This window comes from Lissotriton helveticus, chromosome 9, assembly GCF_964261635.1.
Source record: "Lissotriton helveticus chromosome 9, aLisHel1.1, whole genome shotgun sequence".
NCBI classification, from domain to species: domain Eukaryota; kingdom Metazoa; phylum Chordata; class Amphibia; order Caudata; family Salamandridae; genus Lissotriton; species Lissotriton helveticus.
In genome coordinates this window covers 571,951,598-571,975,935 of record NC_136070.1, presented here as the reverse complement: position 1 = coordinate 571,975,935, position 24,338 = coordinate 571,951,598, and the positions used below count along the sequence as shown (strand labels likewise).

General features: G+C 45.9%; 1 protein-coding gene across 2 annotated transcripts in view; it reads left to right on the top strand.

Annotated features, from left to right (window-relative positions):
* The window catches only part of ESRRA (estrogen related receptor alpha), a 179,703-nt gene that overhangs the window by 96,499 nt on the left and 58,866 nt on the right, over positions 1 to 24,338 (top strand). The window contains exon 1 of one of the 2 annotated variants that reach the window (XM_078660508.1): positions 23,544 to 23,722. The exons of the other annotated variant lie outside the window; for it this stretch is intronic. The gene's annotated coding sequence lies outside the window, so the exon portion shown is untranslated. Of the gene's footprint in view, positions 1 to 23,543; positions 23,723 to 24,338 lie in introns of those variants that run through there. 2 annotated transcript variants of the gene reach the window in all.

Below are 24,338 nucleotides of genomic sequence, written 5' to 3'. Positions count from 1 at the left end.
CACCAGTCTGACTTCAATAGAAATCTGGAGGATTCAAGACCATCACATCAACTCGGGTCCCACGATAGTTTAAAACAGAAGACACAAGAAATATTTTGGCAAATCCGATCTCAATTTTAGTTGAACTAACTCCTTACAAAAGTAGGCATTACATTATGGTAAAAGCAGACCACCATATAACGATCTGTATTCGCATCAGACCTGCCACAGCAATGCCGAGAGCTTCACACTTCAAAGGAATGCTCCCACCCGCCCCCATGCCTCTTCTCTTACCCTTTCGCTATCTCCCCCGCCCTCCCACCTTCAGCCTCTTCCTCTGCAGTCTCCGCTGGACCTGCTCTCCCCCCTCCCTCCTCCTCACAGCGCTACACGAAGGTTGGCAACCCGGCTTGTTGGAGAAGGGTGCTTTACACTGACATCTCCAAACTTAAGTTAAGCGCCCCTAGACTGTACTTCCCATACTGCGGATGTTTATATTGATTTGTTTGTACTTTGTAAAGTAAGCACGTGTCTTTCTATATGTAAAAAAACCTCTTGAATACCAGGGACTTCTTCAATCTGCACCCGACCAAGAGTTTTGTAAGTTAATATTAAAAAAATAAACTCCAGAGTGTTGTAAGAGAAAGGAATTGCAGGCACAGCTAAACATTGGCCTCTCCACTCTTCCTCTATTTCTGTCTCACTCTCTCCTGCCCCTTCACTGTCTTGGCCTCTCCACTCTTCCTCTGTTTCCGTTTCACTCTCTCCTGCCCCTTCACTGTCGTGGCCTCTCCACTCTTCCTCAGTTTCCGTTTCACTCTCTCCTGCTCCTTCACTGTCTTGGCCTCTCCACTCTTCCTCTATTTCTGTCTCACTCTCTCCTGCCCCTTCACTGTCGTGGCCGCTCCACTCTTCCTCAGTTTCCGTTTCACTCTCTCCTGCCCCTTCACTGTCTTGGCCTCTCCACTCTTCCTCTATTTCTGTCTCACTCTCTCCTGTCCCTTCACTGTCGTGGCCGCTCCACTCTTCCTCAGTTTCCGTTTCACTCTCTCCTGCCCCTTCACTGTCTTGGCCTCTCCACTCTTCCTCTATTTCTGTCTCACTCTCTCCTGTCCCTTCACTGTCGTGGCCGCTCCACTCTTCCTCAGTTTCCGTTTCACTCTCTCCTGCCCCTTCACTGTCTTGGCCTCTCCACTCTTCCTCAGTTTCCGTTTCACTCTCTCCTGCCCCTTCACTGTCGTGGCCGCTCCACTCTTCCTCTATTTCTGTCTCACTATCTCCTGCCCCTTCACTGTCTTGGTCTCTCCACTCTTCCTCAGTTTCCGTTTCACTCTCTCCTGCCCCTTCACTGTCCTGGCCTCTCCACTCTTTCTCTATTTCTGTCTCACTCTCTCCTGCCCCTTCACTGTCTTGGCCTCTCCACTCTTCCTCTATTTCTGTCTCTCTCTCTCTCCTGCCCCTTCACTGTCTTGGCTTCTCCACTCTTCCTCAGTTTCCGTTTCACTCTCTCCTGCTCTTTCACTGTCTTGGCCTCTCCACTCTTCCTCTATTTCTGTCTCACTCTCTCCTGCCCCTTCACTGTCTTGGCCTCTCCACTCTTCCTCTATTTCTGTCTCACTTTCTCCTGCCCCTTCACTGTCTTGGCCTCTCCACTCTTCCTCAGTTTCCGTTTCACTCTCTCCTGCCCCTTCACTGTCCTGGCCTCTCCACTCTTTCTCTATTTCTGTCTCACTCTCTCCTGCCCCTTCACTGTCTTGGCCGCTCCACTCTTCTTCTATTTCTGTCTCACTCTCTCCTGCCCCTTCACTGCCTTGGCCTCTCCACTCTTCCTCTGTTTCCATTTCACTCTCTCCTGCCCCTTCACTGTCTTGGCCTCTCCACTCTTCCTCAGTTTCCGTTTCACTCTCTCCTGCCCCTTCACTGTCTTGGCCTCTCCACTCTTCCTCTATTTCTGTCTCACTCTCTCCTGCCCCTTCACTGTCTTGGTTTCTCCACTCTTCCTCAGTTTCCGTTTCACGCTCTCCTGCCCCTTCACTGTCCTGGCCTCTCCACTCTTCCTCTATTTCTGTCTCACTCTCTCCTGCCCCTTCACTGTCTTGGCCTCTCCACTCTTCCTCTATTTCTGTCTCACTCTCTCCTGTCCCTTCACTGTCGTGGCCGCTCCACTCTTCCTCAGTTTCCGTTTCACTCTCTCCTGCCCCTTCACTGTCTTGGCCTCTCCACTCTTCCTCTATTTCTGTCTCACTTTCTCCTGCCCCTTCACTGTCTTGGCCTCTCCACTCTTCCTCAGTTTCCGTTTCACTCTCTCCTGCCCCTTCACTGTCCTGGCCTCTCCACTCTTTCTCTATTTCTGTCTCACTCTCTCCTGCCCCTTCACTGTCTTGGCCGCTCCACTCTTCTTCTATTTCTGTCTCACTCTCTCCTGCCCCTTCACTGCCTTGGCCTCTCCACTCTTCCTCTGTTTCCATTTCACTCTCTCCTGCCCCTTCACTGTCTTGGCCTCTCCACTCTTCCTCAGTTTCCGTTTCACTCTCTCCTGCCCCTTCACTGTCTTGGCCTCTCCACTCTTCCTCTATTTCTGTCTCACTCTCTCCTGCCCCTTCACTGTCTTGGTTTCTCCACTCTTCCTCAGTTTCCGTTTCACGCTCTCCTGCCCCTTCACTGTCCTGGCCTCTCCACTCTTCCTCTATTTCTGTCTCACTCTCTCCTGCCCCTTCACTGTCTTGGCCTCTCTACTCTTCCTCTATTTCTGTCTCACTCTCTCCTGCCCCTTCACTGTCTTGGCCTCTCCACTCTTCCTCTATTTCTGTCTCACTCTCTCCAGCCCCTTCACTGTCTTGGCCTCTCCACTCTTCCTCTATTTCTGTCTTACTCTCTCCTGCCCCTTCACTGTCTTGGCCTCTCCACTCTTCCTCTGTTTCAGTTTCACTCTCTCCTGCCCCTTCACTGTCTTGGCCTCTCCACTCTTCCTCAGTTTCCGTTTCACTCTCTCCTGCCCCTTCACTGTCTTGGCCTCTCCATTCTTCCTCTATTTCTGTCTCACTCTCTCCTGCCCCTTCACTGTCTTGGCCTCTCCACTCTTCCTCAGTTTCCGTTTCACTCTCTCCTGCCCCTTCACTGTCCTGGCCTCTCCACTCTTCCTCTATTTCTGTCTCACTCTCTCCTGCCCCTTCACTGTCATGGCCTCTCCACTCTTCCTCTATTTCTGTCTCACTCTCTCCTGCCCCTTCACTGTCTTGGCCTCTCCACTCTTCCTCTATTTCTGTCTCACTCTCTCCTGCCCCTTCACTGTCTTGGCCTCGCCACTCTTCCTCAGTTTCTGCCTCACTCTCTCCTGCCCCTCACTGTCTTGGCCTCGCCACTCTTCCTCTATTTCTGTCTCACTCTCTCCTGCCCCTTCACTGTCTTGACCTCTCCACTCTTCCTCAGTTTCCGTCTCACTCTCTCCTACCCCTTCACTGTCTTGGCCTCTCCACTCTTCCTCAGTTTCCGTTTCACTCTCTCCTGCCCTTTCACTGTCTTGGCCTCTCCACTCTTCCTCTATTTCTGTCTCACTCCCTTCACTGTCTTGGCCTCTCCACTCTTCCTCAGTTTCCGTCTCACTCTCTCCTGCCCCTTCACTGTCTTGGCCTCTCCACTCTTCCTCAGTTTCCTTCTCACTCTCTCCTGCCCTTTCACTGTCTTGGCCTCTCCACTCTTCCTCTATGTCTGTCTCACTCTCTCCTGCCCCTTCACTGTCTTGGCCTCTCCACTCTTCCTCTATTTCTGTCTCACTCTCTCCTGCCCCTTCACTGTCTTGGCCTCTCCACTCTTCCTCTGTTTCCGTTTCACTCTCTCCTGCCCCTTCACTGTCTTGGCCTCTCCACTCTTCCTCAGTTTCCGTTTCACTCTCTCCTGCTCCATCACTGTCTTGGCCTCTCCACTCTTCCTCCATTTCTGTCTCACTCTCTCCTGCCCCTTCACTGTCGTGGCCTCTCCACTCTTCCTCAGTTTCCGTTTCACTCTCTCATGCCCCTTCACTGTCTTGGCCTCTGCACTCTTCCTCTGTTTCTGTTTCACCTTCTCCTGCCCCTTCACTGTCTTGGCCTCTCCACTCTTCCTCAGTTTCTGCCTCACTCTCTCCTGCCCCTTCACTGTCTTGGCCTCTCCACTCTTCCTCAGTTTCCGCCTCACTCTCTCCTGCCCCTTCACTGTCTTGGCCTCTCCACTCTTCCTCAGTTTCCGTCTCACTCTCTCCTGCCCCTTCACTGTCTTGGCCTCTCCACTCTTCCTCTATTTCCGTCTCACTCTCTCCTGCCCCTTCACTGTCTTGGCCTCTCCACTCTTCCTCTATTTCTGTCTCACTCTCTCCTGCCCCTTCACTGTCTTGCTTCTGTTTATTGTATTTGCACAAATCTAATATCTTGGTCTATTCCTTTTCAATAATCAGGCATTTTTGTTTATTAGGTGTTTATGGTTTTGATTGGTTTATTTATAGGCACTTTCTATCTATCTATCTATCGCCCTCACTCTATCTATCTATCGCCCTCACTCTATCTATCTATTGCCCTGACTCTATTTATCTATCGCACTCACTCTATCTATCTATCGCCCTCACTTGATCTCTCGCCCTCACTCTATCTATCTATCGCACTCACTCAGCACCACCACTCAGGGGCACCACAGCATCAATCTGTGCAACCATTCAACAACAACTGGTTCAAATATGTTCTCTCAATGTCTCAAACTTTATTACAAATGTCACAAAAAGATGTTAATATTTAACTTCTGTTCTTGGATTTTCGTCACAATAAAATACACTTAACACAATCTTCACAAAAGTTATTTACAAAAGTTTAAGCTATTGCTATTATAAATTACAATAACTTTTATTTAAGTATTAATTATTTAAAAAAATTAACAGCTATTGTTATTTGTAATAGCAATACATCTAAGTCACGTAAATACAACACATATTGCATTACAAATGCTATAGGTGTCACATTTGCGAAAGTTATAACTATTGGCATTGTAAATGACAAAGCTATTACTTTAGCTATTTTCAAAACCAACACAGAAATAAAAAATGTGTCATTTACAATACCAATAGCTCAAAATTTCCTAATGCGAGACCTATTGCATTGCAAATGCTTGTTTAAAATACACCCACTCACAGATCCACTCACACACTCTCCCTCATCCCACACAACCACTCACACATCCATTCACCCTAGCACACACCCATACAGTCACTCACGCACCCATACAGTCACTGATAAATCCACTCAGAGACCCAAAGAACCACTCAAACACCCACTCATAGACCTACATAGGCACTCACGCACCCACTTACACACCACCCCATGTGAATCCACCCAGACACGCAGATGCAGATACCAATTTTAAAACAATACACCAACTCATAGACCCACTCACACTCTCTCACACCCCATACAACCACTCACAAACACTCTCACACATCCATACACCAATACACACACTCACACATCCATACAGTGACTCACACACACCTACAGTCACAGACCCAGAGAATCACTCACATACCCACTCACAGACACACATAGGCACTCACACAAACATACACTCAAACACCACCCTGTGTGAATCTGTGACAGATCTGGGGATCCAGATCCTAATTTAACAAAATACACCTACTCACAGCCCCCCACACACTCACTCACACATCCATATACCCACTCACACACCTATAGTCCCTCACACACCCATACAGTCAATGATACATTCACTCAGAGAACCACTGACATACCCACTCACAACCCCACACAGGCACTCACACACCCACCCATACAGCCATATACACACCAACTCACAGACCCACACAGCCACTTACTCACCCACTCATACATCCACCCATCTCACACATCCACTTACATAGCAACTGGCACACCAATACAGCCACTGACATACCCACTCAGAGACCCAGACTACCTCTCACACACTCATACAGACACTCATACACTACCCCATGTAAATCTGCAGTGGATCTAAGGATCCAGATCCCAATTAAAAAACACATACATCCACTCAGAGACCTACTCATACACTCTCACACACCCACACAGCTACTCACACACCCACCCACACATCCATACACCCACTCACACACCCATACAGTCGTCACTCACACAGTCACTCAAAGACCTAGAAAACCACTGACACACCACTCGCAGACGCCACTTACAGCCCACACACAAACCTACACAGCCACTTACACATCCACTCAAACACTCATACAGCGAAACTACTGACACCCCCACTGACACACCCACAGTCACTCTCACACCCAGTTGCACACCCACTCACACACCCACATAGCCCCTCAAACACCCACACAGTTACTTACACAGCTACTCCCACACACAGGCAGTGATTCCATAGTGTAAACTGTAATAGGATATATTTGTATTAAATGTGTTGTTGTTTTGTATTGAATGTGTGCTTTTGGTTGGGAATGGATCCACGGATCCGTTGCAGATCCGCCTGCAACATAGATATCAGAACCCTTATTTGGGCGAGGATCCGCAGCGGATCTGAAGATCTGAGTGAGAAATTTTAGAAAAGGATTTGAAACAAAAAGAACCAGTGTTTGGGAAAAGGGTTGGCTCTGATAAGAGCCTTTGTGTTTGTGGTGTGTGGATGATAACTACACATAGAACAGGATGCAGTCTTTTAAGTTGTTGAGGAACACCCTGTTGCCTGTGTCTGTGAAATGGACTCCATCTTTTCGATCTATTCCATCCATGTCGAAGAGTAAGTTGTTATGGTGTATGGAGCCCATCTTGTCGTTTAGGAGAAATACAGAGACAGATTTATTGACATGTTTTCTGGTTTTCTGTATCTGCGGACAAAATTGGGTTGATCGCTGCCACTTCTTTCTTTGACAAATGTTGGAGAACACCAAGGCAGTATGTGCAAAAATTGATTTTAATTTACCACGGGTATCTTTCATTAGGATTTCCAGTTCTATCCCAGTAATTATGCCTGGGTCATTGCCACCACAGTGCACAATCATGAGGTCTGGATATTGGCAATTCGCAATACTTTCAACCAAAGGCAGCAATTGATGGCACTTTTTTTTTCAAAGTTTTATATAGCGCGAACTAGACCCGAGAAATCAGTTATCAGAGCGCTTTACATGAGTACCAGCTACGTTACAGAAGCACACATTAATTTTTGTTAGGCACGGGGAGATTAAGTGATTTGCCCAGAATCACAGGATGTTGAGCGTTGTTGCCGAGACACAAACCCAGTTCCACAGCTTTCGAGGTTGACCGTTCTAGCCGTAAGGTTACATCCGCTCCCCTTTACTTTACCCTCTCCGGCCAACCCAAGCAGAGATGTGGAATTTCTATAGCCCGACGCCCAGCACATATTGTTTAGGGTCAAGGGCAACAAGTTTTCATGTGCATTTTGTCCTTGGGACAAGTAGGCCCAACCCCCTACAGCACAAACCCTTTGGCTGCCAGTTTACAGTACCATTTTATGGATCAGTGAAAGCCGTTGCCTGCAGTTAAGGTAATATTTGTGTTCATGTGTTAATGCTGTTCAAACTTGTATATATTGTTCATTAATGCAAAGTCTTTATTATTAGGGTAAGCATTCTAAATAAATGTTGTAAGCACTACTGACAGTAGTTCCAGTATAAAAATGTGTACACACGTTTTCAAAGTTTAGCAATATGAGGCTATGTATAATGCTCCCAGAATGCTCTATGATTTGATGCAAATATTTGCAGAAGCTTGAAAGAAAGACTGATGATTTCTTGGTTTCAAAATAAAATGCTCACAAAAAAAAGGCAAAAACATTTCGCTGAACTACAGAAAAAGTTTAGGTACCATTTCTTTGCAGCATCATTTAGTAAAATGTGTTGATGTAAGCTAGTATTTCAAAAAATATTAATAATGGAAAATCAGTGTTACCAGTTTTAATAGGATTATGGGAAACACAAAAATAAACAAGTATTGGTAAAGCCAGAAGGTCTGAAATTGTTGGTCAGCCTTTTGGTTTTGCCAATGCAAGGCTTGTTTTGGCATGGTTTTTGTAAAACCTTATTAGAGTGGAAGCTACCGGACCCTCACCATTAAAACAAACATTGGCAAAAGTAAAAAAAAATGGTCTCAAAAAGCACACATTGCCCAGTAGTTCCTGGCACTGAACAAAACAACTGTGTGTCGATATGCCCCTTGTGAAAGATCAGAATGCTTTCATTCACAGTGAAGCTAGCCGATAGACAGAGAGAGGGCGAGAATTTTAATAAACACAAAAGGTCATGATTAACGCCAGACCAAATTAGGGGCCCAATTATTAAATAAAGTCTCAAAAGTGCACCAATGTCCTTGGATTAAGTGCAGATAGAAGACTTTCGTGAATGCATAAAACTTTACAGAACTAGGCCAATAAATAGTACTCCTAGAAATATTTGTGAAGGGTATTTCAGCATGAGCAAATTTGCAGGTGTAGATTTGCTCATGCGAAAATCTGAGTGTTTGCAAGTTCACTTTCCCTCCAACCACTTTTTTCCCAACCCTGGAAGTTTTATGTCTGCAATTGTCAGGAGTAAATTTCCAACCTTTCTCCTTATGGGAAAAGATTAGAGAAGCGTTGGTGGAAACCCTTAAAACATGCAAGTTAGTAGGTGTGTACAGTCTCAAAAGTGAATTCCAACCCTGGAACTGTTGCTTACCATTACTTTCAGTCCCAGCATGTAGATCTGAAGAAACATGGCAACATAAGGGAATTGCTTGTATTCAAACTGTACTATGGAATGAGCGCTGGCATAATCAGAAAGGCTATTTCACAGCTCTTATATAATGAAATTGCTACCATAATTTGTTGCTGCATTACATGGCACATGAGGGACAAGTGGATTTTGTTATAGGACAAGTAGATTTATGAAGCAACCTTCACCATGGACAAGTAGATATTTTATTAAATTCCACACCCCTGCCAAGTAATGTCTACATTAGGTAAATCAAGGTCTCTGACAATTCTACTCTTTCTAGCACTCTATCTAGCCCAAAACATACAACAGTGGCCCGCAATCCAGCCTATGACCATTTTGGAGTCAAGCAGGAGTAGCACACAGGAAAAGGCTGCAGCAGAATGAGGCAGTTTTAAATATGAAAAGTAGTTACAATGGAGGACAGCAAGTAAAATATAAAAGAACATATTTGATTGGATGGTGGAGATGTGCAGGGAAATAAAATTAGGAAGTTACTTTAAAAAAAAGCAACTAACTGTGATTGGCTTTGGAAAAAAAAAGTTTTGTTGCTTGGGATATGCTTGGAATTGAAAACAGTCAACCACACCTGCTACAGTTAACGTGAAGCTAGTATGCTGTTGAGAGGAAGTCTTGTGAATTTTTTTGACCTACTGGTAGGCAGAGACTATTGAAAACATGGTTATCATGGAAACTAAGCTAAAAGAGTGGAGGAGGAAGGGAACAAAAGAGACTGCAATGTGAAACTGAAAAGCAGAGTCCCTCCAACCCAATTTTAAAAAATACAGCGTTTAGGCTTCTGCAGGAGCAAGTGCTCTGATCGGCTGCCTGCAAAATTAGAAAAATGTTGCTGGCAGCCATTACAGGATTTGGGGCCTAAGGCCCCTGTCCTGAAGTTAAACAAAATTAATAATAAAATAAGGGGGAGGGTAGGTTTCCCCTGCCCCCCTAGGCCCTGTGGGTGCACCCCAGAGCGGATCCCTCCTGAGCCAAAATAAAAGCAATTGTGTTATTTTGCAGCGATCCTGCAAGATGTAGCCAGAAGAGTGTCATCTGTGAATGAGAGGGATATGTGTGAGGGAGAGAGAGGCTGAATGTAGTTGTCTTAGTGGGTGGTAGAAGTGAAAGCAGTGGTTGTAGTATGCAGGTCCGGTGTTGTGGAGGGCTTTGAAGGCATGGATGAATAGCTTGAATTGGCAGCGTTGCTGGATGAGTAGCCAGTGTAGTTCTTGGAGGTGGGGAGTGATGTGTGAGCTGTGGGGAATGTCTAGAATGAGAGTGGAGGCAACATTCTGGGTGGTCTGGAGCCTTTGGGTGAGTTGGTTGGAGATGCCATTGTAGAATGCGTTGATGTAGCTGGTTAGGAGGACCTGCGTAACTGTGCGTCTTGTGGTGGGTGGGAGCCACTTGAAGATATTGAGGAGCATTCTTAGTATAAGGAAGCAGGAATAGGTTTTGGTGTGCACCTGTTTGGTCATCCAGACTTTGACATCTTGGATGATTCTGAGGATTCTGCTGTGGTCTGTGGGGGTGGGCTTGGGTCCCAATTTGGCTGATCACCAAGAGGAGTCTCTTGGACAGCTCTTGTTCCCAAAGGTCAGGACTTCCCTTTTGTATGTGTTTAGTTTTAGGCAGTTTCTCTTTCATCCAGTTGGCAATGTTGGTCATGCAGTTCGTGAAATTGGTGCTAGAGGTGTTGTTATCCCTGTGAAGTGGAGGATGAGCTGACTGGCGTCAGTGTAGGAGACAATGTTGATTCCATGAGCTCTAATGGCACGGGCGAGAGGTGTCATGTATATGTTGAAAAGGGCCGTGCTGAGGAAATATTCTTGAGAGACTCCACAGTCGAAGTTCTTGGGTTCTGAGGTGTACGGCAGGAGTTTGACTTGTAGGGTTCTATCAGAGAGGAAGGAGGTGATCCATTTCAGGGTGGCTCTTTGTATTCCAGAGTTATGGAGTCCTGAGATGAGGGTGCCATGGGGTATTGTGCTGAAAGCTGCGAAGAGGTCAAGGAAGATGCGAGTAGCAGTTTCCCCTCTAGCCATGATGGTCCGAATGTGGCAGGTTGCTGCGATGAGGTTGGTTTCTGTGCAGTGGTTGCTGCGGCATTCTGACTGAGTGATGTCCAGGATGTGGTGCTGTTGTAGGTGGTTGGAGAGTTGCCTGCTGATCGCTTTCTCGATGACTTTGGAAGGGAAGGGTAGGAGCAAGGTGGGTCTGTAATTACTGAGTTCTTCCGGGTCCGAGTCTGCCGAGGGTTTTTGTCACAGGAGCTTTGACCTTGGAGTATTTCCAGTGTCCGAGGAAGGTTGCACTATGCATGGGGGTGATGATGATGGTGGATGGGTAGGCACTGATCAAGGTTTCTCCCAATTTTTAGAACTGTTGTGGGCAGGGGTGAGTGGGGCTCCAGCATGGATAGTTTTCATAATTTAGGTTGTGATTTCGGTGGCGAGGGGGCTCCAGTTTGTTAGTTTATGGAAGTTCTTGGTGGCGATGGGCAGTAGTCTGATGGGGTCTTCAGAAGTGTGTTGGGGTTCGAAGTTACAGTATATCTTGAGTATTTTGTTGTGACAAAAAAGCCAGAGAGGCTGTTGCAGAGGTCCTGTGATGGAGTGATGGTGGTGGTGGTTTCCATTTTAAGTGCAAGGCTTCTTTGATCTGGGTGTGGTATCTTCTAAGCTAGGATTCGTAGGTGCTCCTTGCGTTGGCATCTCGACTGGTTGTAGTGTATTGTATTGTAATGTATATGTGCTTGTATAGCGCTACTGCCACCCTACGGGTATCCTGGCGCTCAGATATAAGAACACATGATCAACATGATGACGAGCAGAGAAATAGAACGTGAGGATCAGACTTTCGGAAAGAGACAAGTTTTTAGGCTCTTTCTGAATTCAGTTAGAGAATCAATCTGTCTGATCCTTTGTGGTAGCTCATTCCACAACTGAGCCTCAACCACACTAAAGGCCCTCCCCCCCATCCTGGAGCGTTTAAATCTCGTAGTTACCAGTAAACTGGCACCAGAAGAGCGAAGCTGTCTCCGAGGAAGATACCAGGAAAACCTTTCCTGTAATGGGATTGGACCCATCTCGTGTGTTGCTCTGTACACCTGACAGAGAGATTTAAAGAGAACCCTTTCCTTGATTGGTAACCAATGGAGCTCTCTCAGGGCATAAGTAGAAGACGAGTTACGTCGCAGGTTCAGCACCAGTTTTGCCACGGCAGACTGGACTCTTTGCAACCCTTGGAAGATGTACTGAGGGACCCCTAAATACAAGGAGTTGCAATAGTCCAGTCTGCTCATCACTGTGCTGCTTACTACCAAGGATCGCAGATCCTTCGGTAGGATCGAAAGTATCCAACGTAACAGACGCAGCAGACCGAAGCACACGCTGGCTGTCTTAATTGCCTGTGACTCCATTTGGAGGTTCTTATCTATTAGGACCCCCAGATTTCGTACCGTGCTGGCTGGAGTCAGCAGATCCTCCTCGGGGGTAAGCCTGAACTCCACCTGTGTATGCGAGGACAACCTCACCGGTGAGCAGTATAGCATCTCAGTCTTCCCTCCATTGAACTGCAGAGAATTCCTCCGCAGCCCAATCTGCGGTCTGACACATGCACTCTTGGAAACATATCGAGAAGCACTAAAACCGTGCCATTCCCGTTGTCGGCCCGCATTCGTGAATTGTCCATCATAGTGGACAGAGCTGACTCCGTCCCATGCCCAGGCCGAAACCCGAACTGATCCTTATCCAGCAGATGATGTTCCTACAAAAAGCCGGATAAAGGTCTGCTTACAGCCTTTTCCAAGATTTAAATTGGAAAGGAAAGCAGAGAGATTGGTCGAAAATTAACCAGATTTGTCGGGTCCAAGATGGGCTTCTTAATCAGGGGTGTTACCACCGCCTGCTTCCATCCCGCCGGGACGGTGCCTTCTTCCAGGGACTGATTGCATATCTTCTCTCCAGCTCTTTGCAGTAACATTTGGAGTCTCTCAGGTTTTCCATTTACCAGCAGGCTTGAGCATTGGTTCTTGTTTGTCTGACTTCCTTCAGGGGGCTAGACTGTCAGCGCAGCCTGTGATCCCGCTGTTGAAGGTCCTCATGTTGTTCCGCAAGCCACCAGTGAGGTCAGGTTGGGTTGGATCTGAGGGTGTGAGTCCAGTCCGCTTCTGTTATCTTGTTCCAGCTGCATCTGAAGTTGCTGGCGGGTATTGTGGAGTGGTGTGCTTTGAAGTAGAAGTGTACAATGGAGTGGTCCGTCCAGGTGAGCGGGGTGAGGTGGCTGAAGGTACTCTGTTGCTATGTTGAGGAATCAGGAATCATGAATCAGGGTAAAGGAGATTACCAACAGTAAGCAAAGCATGTGTTCTGTATGATAGTGAATGTGCATGCTATATATTCTGCAGCACGTTTCGTCTGTGGGGCGAAAGGAATAATCACGTCACACAGATGTTGTTTAATCTCCGCTGGCTCCCCATTGAAGCCAGCCCATATATAAGACTGCTTGTATCACTCACAAGGCCTTACACAGACCCCTTCCACATTGTCGGGCAGAGAAACTTACATTATCCTGGAGCACCAGACCATCACAAAAGCTAAAGCATTGCTGCTAGAACCCCCCGACATTTAAAAAAGAACGACTCACAGCACAACCCTTCTCAGGAAGCACAACCAGAATACTGAACTTCCTTTCCTCCGAACCTACACACCACCACTTCAAAGGTTATCTTTAAATCGAAGCTGGAAGCACTATCCTTTCAAAGACATTTTAGCTAACTTCTGCTCCTCACTTTTACCTCGATAGTGTAGTCTCAGTCAGTCATAATTACTTTATTCAGTTATTATTAAAAACCATAAAAGCATGTTAAAAATACCCATCAACAATACAAAACTAAAAAAGAATTTTACATAAAATCATCCATGATTAAAATGTAAGCGCAGAACCGAATATGCATATATGATTATAAAATACAAATAATATAAAAACATAACATATACAATAGGGCAAAAATACATTGAAGGATCTGGATACATAAACCTGCTTCACTTGCTACTTCCTTTTTTCCTTGCTCTTACTGCTGCTACTAGAAAGCTAGCAATGCTGAAAATTTTCCAAGGGTTACTCAACATCTGCAGGTATAAAAGAGCTGGTCTAGCCTGCAGGAAACCTTTGTTCTTTAAATAGTGTAGTCTCAACAATGATTATTGTCATGAGATCTACTGCACAACTTCCCCACCCTGAACATGGCATCAGCTGTCAACTTGTTACTCAAATGTTATCACTGCGGCAATATATACTATACATAGGGCCGCTGGAATTATGCAATGTTGCAGCTTTTTTTGTGCATAGTTATGGATTTACTGCATTTTCCACATAATCCATCCTAGAGGTGGGCAAGCCTCTGAAAGCTCAAGCCAGGCTCAAGCCTGAAGCCAGGCCCTGGCTGAGCTCGAGGTCCTGTTGGAACCTCGAGCCCATAATGAGCCGAGCTTTCATGTGGCTTCTGCGTACCTCCCTCTCTCTAGCCAAGAAGTGGCCTTACAGCCAGCGCTGCCTACTTTGGAACTGGGGAACCAGGCTGGAGTCTCAATGTTGGCTCAGCATCCTGTGATTCCGGGCAAACCACGTAATCTCCTACTGCCTATAAACAATGAATGTAACCTAATGTAACTGGTGCTCATGTAAAATGCTCCAAGTTCGGGCTAAATAAAAACAGCAGAAAAATGAAAAGAGCTAAAAAACAAAGCCTTAACATAAGAAAAGACAGATACCCATTTACTGGAAGATTTGTATAAAGTACAACCTAGATAAATTGCCACTTTCCTGCTTACATTTTGTGATTTTCAGCAAAAGTATTATTTAACCAAAAGTCTGTTTTCTTTATTATGGCATGTGAAATAACTTTCAAATATTTATGTTCAGAATACCAGTTGTGCAACAACTTATTATTATTAAATTACTTATTTAAAGGTTTTATATAGCGCTGGCTCGACCCGGGGGTATCAGAGTGCTTTACAAGAGTATGGATATAGTACAGGAGTTTCATAACGTATGATTCAAATAGGATATAATACAGAGAACAAATAGCAAAATACATTTTACATGTGTCAGAGTGGCAAGAAAGAACTACCTACATAAATAAAATGGGTACAGGTAATCGAAATACTAAACAGTAACAAGAGATGGAGCAAGGCTGGAAGGTAGGAGGGTAGAGGATGGTTAGGAGTGAGTAGGGGAGAAGAAGAATGGACTAAGAAAGGGGGGAAGTAACTAAAAGGAAGGGAGTATGGAAGGAGATGGGAAAAAATATATAGCTCCAATAGTAGAGAAGGTCAAAAAAGATCTTGACCGGTATGAGAACTTACATTTATCTTTAATAGGACGTGTTAATATCATTAAAATGTTGATATTGCCGAAATTTTTGTACATATTTAGAACAATTCCACTAGCCATTGAGAATAAGTGGTTTAAAATTTGTGAGCAAATGATTAATCGTTTTATCTGGGCAAAAGGCAAGACGCGGAGGGCGCTGAGATATATGTCACTCACACGGGAGAGAGGTGGTTGGTCACTACCAGATCTAAAGTTATATTATTGGGTTGCAGCACTGCAATATATGGGAGGTTTGATTGGAGGGGCTGAAGTGGAGGGTTGGGACAAGTCAGGGTCTTTAGCAATATATGGTCTGGCTCTAGGTATCAATGCCGAGAATGTGTTTCTAAGATTTACAGAAGGTAGCTACTTCAAAAGAACACGCTTTAAGACAGTAATAGCGGCGCATAATATTTGGAAAGGGTTTTCAAAAAAGGTGGGAATTGGGAAGTTTAATTTCTATACAAGATTGAAGGATAACCCCTCCTTACCTAGCGAGATCTTTTCAGGAGCTGTCTTTAACGAATGGTATAGTCACGGGATAAGAAAAGTTGGTGATATGATGGGTCCACAAGGGATTCTACAATTTGTGGATTTACAAACTAGTTTTTCATTAGATACAAAACACTTCTATAAATATCTTCAAGTAAGAAGTTACCTTTCGAAAAAGCAGGGGGGTACACTGGGTTTTGGAAGAAGTACACTGTTAGATCTTGTAGAGAATGGCTCTGATTGTACTATTAGAAGATATTATTTAGAAATGACTATGTTAAAAAAAGATGACTTAGAGAAGTGGACAGATAGATGGTCATTAGATCTGGAATTGAATGGGGATATTTTTATTGAGTCGTTAGAAATGGGGAAGACAATGTTATGTTCATCACCCCTCCAGGCCCAACACTATAAAACGCTATACCATCTATATTACACACCAGCGAAGATCGCTCAGTGGGGCGGTACATCAGGTACTACCTGCTTCAGATGCGGAAGCTCTAATGCAGATTTGATACATATCTTTGCAACTTGTCCACATCTAGACAAACTGAAACAGGACATTGTGGAATTTTTTCAAAGGGCAATGTTAATAACAATAGAATTAACACCGGCCACTATGTTGTTGGGGATCAACTCAGAACAAACAAGCTGCAAAAGTTTTATTTTTGTTTCAATGGCGATACTGAGGTTATTACTGGCTTCTGCCTGGCTGGAACCGAACTCACCATCATATCATCAATGGCTAGGAAAAGTAATGTCAGCACAAAAACTGGAAACCGCTATATATGCTAGGAGGGGTAAAAAGGGGAAGAAGATGGGTACGCAAATCTGGTAACCATTTATACGATGGAAGTATGGTTTAGACGTTTAAGCGATCATGTCATTAAGTTACTACATGAACTGTATATATAGCATATATTTGGATAATTGGTTTGTTTATGTTTGAACATGCTTGTGTATTTATAGTTATGCATTATTGTGCCCTGCCCATGTCAACATAAAATAAGGGGAAAAAAACTCAATAAAAAAATATTTAAAAAAAAAAAAAAAAGGAAGGAGATGGGAAAGAAAAAGGCGAGGGGAGGGAGGGGAAAGGAAAGGAGGGGGAAGGGAGAAAGAAGGAAAGGAGCGAAATTAAAGACTTAAGTACCCCAAAATTTGTTGAGCAGGTGCAGTTTGAGTTCTTTTTTAAAGCTGATGTAAGAGGGGTTACAATGCAGGTCTTTAGGGAGGGCATTCCAGATGATAGGGGCGTTTCCGGTGAAAGAGCGAGATTGTGTGGATTTCTCTTTTAACAGAGGTGTAACAAGGAGGAGGGTGTTGGTGCTTCTCAATGGTCGGGAGCAGCCCGCTTAGTTGAGTTTGTTAGTGAGATACAGCGGGCCTTTTGGTGAAGGGCTTTGTGCGTAATGCATGCAATATTATAGGAGGATCTGCCTTTGATGGGTAACCATTTAAGGGCTTTAAGGGCTGAGGAGATGTGGTCAAAATGTTTGCAGTCAGTGATGAGTCTGGCCACCAGGTTGAGCACAGATTTGAGAGGGGCAAGGTGAACTTTAGGGGTTCCAGAGAGGATAGCGTTACCATAGTCTATTCTCGAGAGGACTAGAGATTGGACAACTGATTTAAAGTTGTACACTGAAATGAAGGGTTTAATTTTCTTGAGATGATGGAGAGAGAAGAGTGCTCCTTTGGTCGAGTTTTTTATGTAGTCCTGAAGGGAAAGGCTATTGTCGATGGCGATACCGAGAGATTTTACTGAGTTGGAAAGGGAGAGCGGACAGTTGAGAGCATTAAGGCCAGAGATCCATGTTTGGATAGGAAGAGGGTTGTTTTTTGTAGAGAAGAGAATGATTTCAGTTTTTTTAGGGTTGAGTTTCAGATGATTGGCGTGGAACCAGGATTGGATTTTTGCCAGGATGTTGTTAAGGTGCAGAACATCAGAGTAAGATCTAATCTTATAGTAAAGTTGGGTGTCGTCAGCATAGAGGTGTCACGATTCGCTCCCTGTGTTCTCGTGTCCAAGGGCTGAACTGTGGGACTCTCCAGTGTTCTAATATGCTTCCCGACACTCCCCTGCATGCATATCTTGACTTCCAGCCATTTGGACCCTATGTGGGAATTGACATCCATCCCCAATCCATGCCGGGTTTTGTGAAAGCCAGCCTGCTTAGACTTAAAGCCAGCCTGCTCATGCCTGAAACTCCAATACCCAGAATTCCCTGCTCACTGCTTTGTCTCCACCCCTGCAGGCCAAGGATGGGTGGAGGAATTCAGCTCACCTGTGGCTGGCTGCTGCTAGCCTGCTCACACCAGCTGCATGTGATTACTGTGAGCTCTTTTAAGCCCCAGCTCCCTTCAGGCAAAGGTTGGTCATTGTAGCTGTTTACCGGTGAGACCAATCCTTGCTTCCAGAGTTTCCTGAGCTTTTGCTATCCTTGTTTCCAGTGTTTCCTGAGCTTTAATTATGCCTTGTTCCTGACCTGCTGCTGTTTTCCCTGTTTCTGAATTAGCACTGCCTTCAGTGCTACTCTGACCCCATAGCCTTAGTATTCCTTGTTCCTGAACTGCAGCAGTTTCCCTTCTCCTGAATTAGCACTGCTTGCAGTGCTACCTTGTTTCCTGAGTTCCTGAGCTATAGCTATTCCCTGTACCTGAATTAGCACTGCCTGCAGTGCTACCTTGTTTCCTGAGCTATAGTTATTCTTTGTTCCTGGGCTTAGCTATTTCTTGTTCTGATTTGCACTGCGTGCAGTGCTCTCTGGACTCCTTGTTTCCTGAGCTGTAGCTATGTCCTGTTTCCTTGAATCAGTATTGCCTGCAGTGCTACCTCGACTCCTGAGCTCTAGTAATTTCCCTGTTTCTGAACTAGCACTGCCTGCAGTGCTACTTTGACTCCTGAAGCTTTGGTAGTTCCCTGTTCCTGAACCAGCTCTGTCTGCAGTGCTGCCTTGACTCCTGAGCCTTAGCTCACTTCTTGTTCCTGCCCCAGCACTGCCTTCTATGCTACTTTGTTTTCTTGATTCCTTAACCTGCACTATTCTAGTATACCCTTGTAGCCTCCCCTTCTGTATATCCGTTTCCAGTCCCTGCCTTGCTTCCCATTTCCTTGGTTCCAGTTCTAGTTTGTTGCCTTTCTATTCTGCTGTCTTACTTCTGTTACCTTGTATGTTTGTTACCTGCTTTCTGTCAAGTGTGCCCTGTCATGTCCTTCCTTTCCTGTTAAGCACTCCTCCTTGCTAGCTCCTTGTCTATTGTACTTGTGTTTAGTTCTACCCCTTTGCTGTTACTGCCTTGCGCGTTGCTGTTTGATCGCCAGGATCCGTGGGCTCAGCTGACTACCTAGGTGGTGTTTCTTGTTCACTGTGAGTTTTGTCTTTGAGTTACATTTATAACATCACTATAGGTATAAGCTCCACAGACCCTGCCTTTGCATGCATATCCTACATGTGGGTATTTGCAGTCCGTATCTGTAACAGCAATTGCGGGTAAGAAACGTACTGAGCTTCAGTCTTACCATGTGGAGCTCCTGAGTGCTTTACCCCACACCCCCTTATTGTTAATGTTGTATTATATATATGTCTTGCACGTCCGTCCTGGGTGTAGTTATTCTGAATGCTAAATTGCCTTGTGAGTGCCCTTCCTTTCTGAGTCTTACCCATCTTGTTCACTTGTACAGGCTTCCCCTTTGGATCCCTTTTTCTCCTCGGACTTCCTGTATGATCCTGGGCAGCGCTGTACTCCTCCTTTCTGTGTATGTCTTCTACCCAGTTCCCAGTCCTTGCCCAAGTCCCTGACTGTGTTCCCCACATAGTCCCGGATAGTCCCTGACAAGAGGTGGTAGTTGATTCCAGCTTGTTTTAGAATGAGGATAAGGGGTTCCATAAAGAGGTTAAAGAGAGAGGGAGAGACAATAGAACCTGGGGGACACCAAGGAAGACGGTGTGGGGTTTGAGAGGAAGTTGTAGATTTTAATTTGTTGTGTTCTATGTTGGAGGTAGGGGGAGAACCATTTGAGGACAGGACCATTGAGGCCAAAGCGAACTTTGAGCGCGTTAAGTAAGGCAGGGTGGTTAACAGTATCAAATGCTGCAGAGAGGTCAAGAAGAATAAGTATGCAGGTCTCGCCATTATCTAGGGAGTGGTGGTTGTCATCAACAATGTTAAGCATGGCAGTTTCAGTACTGCAACCTTTTTGGAAGCCGGATTGTAAGGAGTCAAGTAGGTTAAAAGTGTCAATGTGTTTGTCCAGTTGAAGCAGGGCACATTTTTCAAGGGCTTTAGAAAGCAGGGGGAGGTTGGAGATCGAGCAGAGATTATCAAGGTTGTTGGGATCAGCATTGGGATTTTTAAGAATGGGAGTGATTTGCCTGAGTTGGAGGGAGGCAGGGACACATCCCGTGATAAGGGAGGAGTTGATGGTAGTGGTCCAATAAGGGGCAATGATGTGCTTAAGCTCCTGGACAAGGTTAGAAGGGAGAAGGTCTTTGGTGTGTGAGGACGGTTTGAGTTTAGAGATGATGTTAGCGACTTCAAGCTCTGTTACGGTGTGGAAATTGTGCCAGGAGGCGTTGTTTTTAAGCTGTGAGTTGGAAAGGCTGTTACCCGGAGGGGTAGAGGCAAAAAGGTAGGAGGAGGAGTCATGAGGGAGAGTTAATAGGGAGGGAGGTATAGAAGAAGAGTCTGTGGCAAATAGGGGACAAGGAAGGACCTGGGATACAAGAAAGGATTGGTCTATTTTGGCTATTTTTTCAGAGAAGAAGTTAGCAATTTCTTCGCATCTGGCAGTAGTGGCCATTAGTTTTGGGGGGGCAGATGATGTTTGGTTTCGAACTATGTTGAACAGCTCTCTGGGTATCATTTTGGCACGATCGAGTTATGTGCGGAAGAAGGAAGCCTTTTCAGTGAAAAGGTGTTTCTTGTAAGTGGCTCTAACTGATCTGAGGAGGGCAAGATGTGCGGGAGAAGGGTGTTGTCTCCATGTACTTTCTGTTAGTCTAAGTGTGCGTCTTTCCTTGTTGAGATTGGAATTGAAGCACGATTTGGATGTAATGTTTCTTAGAGTTTTTAGTTTGGACAGGGCAATTTGGTCTAAGACATCAGTGACGGTTTTGTAGAAATGCTCAGATGAGTTTTTTTGCATTTTGGGAGAGAGGGGTGAGATGAAGTTGTGCTTGGAGTTTAGACTCCAGTTCGCCATGAGGGATACGATTAAGATTTCTGGTCCATTTTGTGGATTTGATGTTATTGGTGGGGGGGAGGGTGGAGCAGTGGTGGTGATTGAGAACAGGATGAAGTGATGGACATGATGTTGGAAAGGGAAACCAAGTCATTGTTGGCAATGAAGGCGTCAAGGGTGGCTCCTTTGGTGTGGGTTGGAGAATGGCAGAGTTGTTTGAGGTCACTGATGTCTAGAAGATTAGTGAGGAGGTTGACTGAGGGCTCATCAGTTTCATTCCAGTGGAGATTGAAATCTCATAGGAAGAGATATTTTGAGTTAGAGTTCTTGACAAGGGAAAGTTGAAGGTCGTTTTTAAAGATTATTGCTATTCCACCCCCTATTCTCTCAGTTCTGTCTTTTCTAAAGATAGAGTAACCAGGGGGGAGAAAGTAAGTCAAGGCTGAACGTTGAGTGGTCATTGAGCCACGTTTCTGTGAGGAAGGCGATGTCAATAGCTTCGCAAAGGATGGTTTCAGATATTTCGATCGCATGTCGGACTGCCGAGCGGCGTTCAAAGCACGCTGGAGAGGGGTTTAGGGTTGTCTTTGGGGGAGGGGAACGGATGGATGGAGGTAAGTTGGGGTGGGGGTCGGGGAGAGACGTAGAGGAGGGGATTCTGCTAGTCCCCAAAATAACAGGAATGTTAGAGTGAGTGGGGGGAGGAACATTAATCGATTAATTTATAAGGTTGGAATAGCAAAGGTCAAGGAGGTCAGACAAGGAGAGATGGCTCGAAGCACGGAGGGGCCTGTGGGTGCAGCAGCTGAGGGGAGTAGTGCTCCACGGTTTAGGAACAGAGATGTGTTGTGAGCCAGAATCGAGGGAATTAGAACGAGTGAAGGGGAATCTGGGATAGAGGGAGTTAAAATCTTCTCTCAGTAGTGAGAGTTCAGGGTTGAGAGATTGCGTTCAATGTTGGACAGTGTCTGGGTTAAAAGAATGGGGGAGCGCGGTTGAGAAGGAGGTAGGGGATAGGATATGTTCAGATGTGAGGAGGTGGAGAGAGGCCGGGAGGGGGGATGAGAGGAGTGCTCAGGCTGTTGGATGCAGTGAGGGCCGATGAGAAGGACAGGACATTCATAGGGTCAGTAGATGTGGTTTTGGATGATAAGAGGGAGTGAGGGGTGTGGGGATAGATGACGGTAGGTTCAAGAGGTGGAATGCAGTTCTGAGAGGGAGAAAATCGGGCTAGGGCGGTTGGAAGGCATTAGGGGGTTCCGGGGGGGGGGGGCAAGGCGGTAGGAGTGTGGTTAGGAATGGATTTAGGGGTTGGGGGGTAGGTCGTTGGAGAGCCAGTGAGTTTGGGAGGCAGAGTGTGTGTTGGGAAGCTGGGGGGGAGGTGGGGTCACAGGAGAGAGTGAGTAATTGGATGCCACGATTTGGGAGACAGCATTAGCATTAGACGTCTAGGGGAGGGAGGGCTAGAGCAGTTGGGGAGGGGGAGAGCAAAAGGGGGTCGAGAGGTTGGGTAGATGGGGGGTAGGAGAAGGTATGGATAGAAGGAAGGACAAAGTATTGAAATGGTGCTCAAAGATGGAGCTGTGGTGATTAAAAGAACTATGATGTTGCTCTAAAATAATTTGGGCCAGGTACAGGATTTATACGACAATTGTCTTGCCCCTTAGTTCGATAATGGTTCATGTTTAAATACCATCACATTTAAAAAGTACTTTTCAGTGTAGTGTTACAATATGACGTATTAATGTCAAAGCTTCCAAATGTTAAAGAAATCTCAATTTTTTAATTTTGAAGAGACGTTGTCATATCTTATGTGATGTTTGCTGTATGATTTCCTGATTTCCATAGCAAACATTTTCAGGGCTCGGCTCATGTACAAGATTCGAGCCAGACCCTTGGCTCTGCTCTCGCTGTTGGCTTGCCTATCTCTAATCCATCATTTTATGTATAATCTGAAGATTTAAAAAAAACTAATTGTTTCTAGATCAGAAGTTACGCCCTTCACAAAGGTTAACTGGTCATCTTCACTTGCCTATTTCTGTATTTAGTTGTTAGACTGGTGCTAATAAGGTGAAATATTTGACCACAGTATTACTGTGTGTAAAAATTACAAAATAATGAAGTAATATTATTTTTAAATGTGCCACATTATGCCGCATAATTTGGCTTTACTTGCTGCATAATTTAGTCAACCCAGCCGCATAATTTAGTGATCCCGTCGCATAATTTCAGTGGCCCTGATTATACGTGCGTTCTTTAATGTACATAGGTCACCAGATGACGTACTTCTAAGCCATATGTAATGGCTAGCCCTTATACTGTAATGTAGCAATATCTTCGGGGTTTTGTACTTAATGCTAAAGCGCTCCAGCATTTTGGGGTTAGGGCCGCGTTATATATTTAAAAAAATGCATAAATAACTAAATTAATGTGTCGTTTTCAATTGTGCCATTGTGGGCACGGTGATACCAATAAACTGGTCGCCACACACCCCAGCCTCCGCGAGTCTGTCAACCTTGAAATCTGGCTGCACAGCCAAGCCTGTTAGCGACAACAGGACCCGTCTGCTGGCTCCGGTCATTGCAGCACTCGCTCTCGCTGCCTCCTGTTTTCCTCCCCTCCCATTGGCTGTGAAGCGGCAGCGCGTGCTTCCTCCTCCCCTCAGTCACGTGGCGCCCGCGTCTGCGGCGGTGGGGGCAGGGGGCGGCGGCGCACTGAGGTCCCCTCCCCCAGCTCCTCCTCTGCCTCGAGCTCCCTCACCGCCCCCCTCCTCCCGTGTCAGCTGGAAGCTCCTGAGCAGGAAGTGTGCTCAATGCCCTTTGCCTGTCCTAGAAGCCGAGCGGAGAGAGGAGGCTAGGGGGCCATGCTGGCACCCCGGATCTGAGGACCCCCTACCGGGGAGAGGGCCCCCACATCAACCCACAGGGGATGCTCGCCTGCTGGCCCCCGTCCAGGTGAGCGCACCCACGCCACTGCCTGCTGCCCTGCCCGCCACTTGCTCCAGTCTGCCTCCGATCCCCCCGTAATCACAGCGCCCCATCTACCTCCCGATGCATCTCTGCGAAGACTGCTCCCCATCGACGCCCCCACTCTCCCTCGATTCGCCATATACATACATTTTAAATACGTTTACCTCCGCATGGTTTATTAGGACACATAGCACAGGGTTTGGTTTTGAGGGTGTTGAATGGATACAAACTTATGATGCCACAGTGTATGTGTGTGTGTGTGTTGGGGGAGAGGGGTTGCAACAAACCTTGTCCCCTTCCCGTATCCCACGATTTCTTAGCCCACATTATACAAGCGCTGTTCTGAGAGGTTTAGGGTACTTACACTCACCAACTGTGCAGAAATTCCATTGCACATGGGGTACCCTGGTGCGTTTTATGCTCCCACCCACCCAGTACTGACTTGGGGTAGAGGTCCGCACTCGTTGAGGGTAGATGTCCAACTACTGATTCAACTTTAGACTTTAACCTACTGTACTATCTCAGTGGGACTGGATTCTGTGACTCCCTTGATCTCCGCAAACCATGCTGCACACAGATCCCTCTAGCAGGCACACTTGCC